The following is a 4,090-nucleotide window of genomic DNA, read 5'->3' as shown; positions in this document are numbered from 1 at the left end:
ATTCTGATGACCTTTTATTGTAATTCGTTGACCTTTTATTGTAATTCGTTGGTATAGGTAGAAGCTAGGGTGTCTCCAATCAGGGTTTTTTTTTAAGAACTTTTGTTAGCCTAGGTCGCTCCTCTTTAAACCCTTGGCCACTTGCCCATGTTCTTCTTTTCCCCACTAAGTGTCTTCAACTTTTTTTACAATTCCTAGAACTAGACTAAAGTCTGTGGCTATCATCGCCTGTCACTCTAACCAGCTGAACACAAGTAGTAACCACCCAAAATCTTCATTTTTTCTCTTCACTAGTTTCCAAAAACTTAGAAACCTAAAAAAAAAAAAAAAAAAAAAAAACTGGAACAACCTTCAGCCCAGAAAATTTATAATTTTGTATGCTTTAAGTGTTTTCTTTGTTGTTCTTGATTACTCTTGCTCTCTTGTGTTTATTGTTGCTAGAGACTGTTTGCGAGTTGTCTTTGATAGGAATGGATGGAGTATTTGTAGATTATGGGTATGGGTTTATCACCTGGGCTTCTGAATTGGAAGCTAATATATATGATTGCTTTGTTGATGGTTGTCTCTGGGTTTGGGTTTGGTTTTCTAGGTTGAGCATGTGTTACTAGTTTTTGGTCTTTTTTGGGTTGGTGATAAACTGTTGGGTTTCTCTGCTTGGCTTTGGTGATTGCCTTTTGCTTTGCTTTTGATTTTGTAGATTAGCAAGAAATTGAATTGCTTGTCTTTTTGTTTGATTCCTTTATCCACTGCTAATTCTGTCTGTGCCCGATACTGTGTTGATACCCGTTTGCTGATTGCTAGTTGTTGATTGTTGCATGCTGTCTAGAAAATTGGGCTTGTTAATTGCTTGCTGTTGATTCAAAAACTCTGTTTGAACTTGCCTTCCTGCTTGCTTGTTACTGCCCCAGCCTTTGATTGCCTTTTTTTTTTTATGCTTGTTGGTCGAGTTTTTCCTGGATAATTGTTGCAGATTCCTGACTTTGTTTCTACTTGTGGTTGCATACTAGCTTCTAGAAATTGATCTTGATTGAGGCTATGTTGGCTGGAAACATCTTTGATGGGTTGTTGAATTTTTTGCTGTATGCTTAATCTCATGTAGGGTTATTCCTAGTTTAATTATTTATGGTTGAAGATTCTGTAATCAACTTTGGAATTTGGATGTTTCTTTATGTGCTTTTTAGGACGACCCATGTATGTGCTAATAATCAACAAATAGTTAGGGGAAGTTATCAGTTAAAAGTTTGATTTGATTTTATAAAGCGTTAAGTAGGATTTGAATATGGATAAATTTTCAAGATTTCATGTACAAGAAAATTAGAAATTGGAAATTTCAATTTTCAAGTTTCAAGGGATTGGCTAGCTACATGATTATTGACAGTTTTTTTTATCAACAATGTCTAAATTATGACATGCTGATGAACTATAATGAATCATGGTCATATTCATGCTTAATTGTGCTTTTTTTGTGGTGATTTCCGATAGTGTCAGGAGATTTTTGAGTGTTGTGACATCTCTTTATTTTAACCATCACTTTATGTAAAGCATAGATCTTTTACACAGCATTTAGATGTAATATTAGATTCGAACGAATGTTTGCAGCACTATTTTGTGCTTCCAATTGCTGACATCTAACTCTTCTATATACGATGTAGAAAAACTTTTAGTGTTGTTGCGAGGTGGTCAAAAGCTCATGGGAAGTTTATGTTCTTTTGACCAATTTGGAATAGATTTCCTTCTTACCTAACTCTTTTTGGCTTCACATGCAAACATTTTATTCTGGTTATTGAAAATTTTAAATTTGTCTCAGGCAATACTATTCTTGACGGTACTTTTGAAAGAGTTATTGTTGGTGATCTTTATTGTAACCTCCCTTTAGGTCTATATGTAATTCATGGGAAAATGTTATCTTGATTGGCGAGCTAATATGACTTCTAAGTTATCATGTTTCATTAACTTCCATGAGCCTTTACTTTAGTTTTTAATCCCATTCTGGTGTTTTATAATTTGCATTTGATGTGTTAAAATTGAGAGAGTGGAACTTCGTCTGCATATGACTCGTGTTTTTGCAGCAAAAATCGAAAGGGTAAGTCTTTAAGTCATTTTTTGTATGAATTTTGTTATTGGATGTTGAGTTTCCTTAATAAATTGTATTGTAACTAATGCAGACACAAAAAGCAGAATGGGAGGCAACCGATCTTAAAGGTACAAAAGGAAAAGAATAGAGTTCCTTGATTTGGACTAACTCATGTTTCCTGTATCTTGTTTCAGTGATCCTTCACAAGTTATAAGGCGGTTGGTGGTGTAGGAGATGTGTAGGCTAAAAGATGCTTCATATCCTATCAAAGTAAGAAACGGTTACGTTATTTTGATTAGCTTATGTAAGGATTGACTGAGATTATAAGTACTTTTGTTTGGTTATTCTTTCATGAGGTTCTTATTCCTTTTCCACCTACAATTTTTGTTTGGGTTTTGTTGGTAACACCTGTTTTTATTGTTTAAAACTTTTGATGTAAAATTGCTACTTGATTGCTGCTATACTGTACGTTTGGTCTTCGTTAAAGATACACTAGTAGAAAAATTATGAGTTAGGAAACATGAAGTTAATGCTAAACTTATTTTCACTGACTTGGCATAGCATCAATTGAATTTTTTGGCAATAACATCAACTAGATTTGTTGGCAATAGCATCAATTGGGCAAGGGGTGGTATGACAGGAATTCAATCAAGAGAGGTGATGCAAGATTCTGGAGGGGTTTCCTATTTAGGCTTGATATTTGATAATGGTTCGAGTTTAGATGGCCTGTAGTGGGACAAGTAAGATTGTAATATTATTTGTACTAATGTTTGATTATGGTTCCTTGCTTTCTTTTCTCAATAATTTTTCCACTGTGACTTGTAAACCTATATACTAAATATACCTTTATGTGTTCTAGGTAGATAGAGGTGTTACTTTGAGTGAGGATTTATGGCTTTAGAAGAAGGGCATAAAAGACACCAACTTTGCTGTGGTGACATAGTCAAATTGGGATATCGGGTAATGTTGGAATTTTGAGTGTCATTTAAAAAAGATCTGGAAGCCTCTTTACTTCAACTGGTGAGTAATTTTGATATGTGATTGTTTGTTTTTTTTCTATAATAGATCATATTTATTTACAAAAATTTATAGTAGTATTGACTCGTTTGTTAAGATAGCCATTTATATTAATGTTTTATTCTTATTTTACTTTTGGCAATTGGATCAACTTAAAAGTTCCTTTCTGTAAAGCTTTCGGTGGTGTAAGGTGCAATCTGAAGGAGGCAATTCCGATGGCCGCCTGGCATGGCAAGCTGTGCCTATTGTGGCCTTGATGATGCCAAAAACACAGCTTGCTTATTTGCCCTTTTGATGCGCAAAGGTTTTAAATTAGCTATAACAAACTCATTGATGTGGCAGGCTAGTGATTGTCTATTGACATGAAACCCTATACCTTATGTTTGTGATTCCATGCTATAACTTTAGTTGTTAACTTATTCTCATTTTATGGATCATAAAACAATTTGTTTGTAATTTTATTTCAAATGTTATTAAATATCTTGTATTTTGTTGTGTATTTTTATTTTTAAAAAATCATATCATATTAAGATTATAAATAAATTAATATTAATAATTAATTTAAAACATACAAGTTTATACTGACAAGCATTGACCATCGGTATAGATAGGAAAATTCAAAACATACAGATTTATATCAGCAGGAAATAATCATCAATAAAATGTGTAATCTTAGAACATATAGATGTTATACTAATGGTCATACAATTACTAATAGAATCAAACTGTTAGTATATTTCTATTACCTATTTTGATAGTTTAAAATCCATCGGTAAAAGTCTATATTGACGATTAATAAAACGTCGAAATGGGTATTTTGACCATTGGTATGGGTTTATTAAGCTATTCAGATGGATTTTTAAGTTTTAGTAATGGTTTTTTTAACGTTGGTATATGGCAATTTTTTTGTATTGATAAAAAAGTTCTCAAGTTCAGACCAATCAGTGTATCTCTTATTCAAACTCATATTCAAACACTTTTAGAAATAACTAGATATAA

The 4,090-nt window shown here is 32.7% G+C and overlaps 1 long non-coding RNA gene across 1 annotated transcript; it reads left to right on the top strand.

Annotated features, from left to right (window-relative positions):
• The first annotated feature begins 238 nt into the window (after positions 1 to 238).
• Positions 239 to 3,590, top strand: LOC149520145 (uncharacterized). Its single transcript, XR_016332574.1, has 5 exons — positions 239 to 2,083; positions 2,166 to 2,202; positions 2,269 to 2,344; positions 2,934 to 3,094; positions 3,266 to 3,590. It is a non-coding gene; the product is annotated as an uncharacterized LOC149520145 (long non-coding RNA).
• Positions 3,591 to 4,090: the final 500 nt, after the last annotated feature.

Source organism: Durio zibethinus, chromosome 2 (genome assembly GCF_047325235.1).
Source record: "Durio zibethinus cultivar Kanyao isolate XHJ-2024 chromosome 2, ASM4732523v1, whole genome shotgun sequence".
Taxonomy (NCBI): Eukaryota; Viridiplantae; Streptophyta; class Magnoliopsida; order Malvales; family Malvaceae; genus Durio; species Durio zibethinus.
Note: the sequence above shows the minus strand (reverse complement) of the source record. Positions and strands in the feature narration are given on the sequence as shown.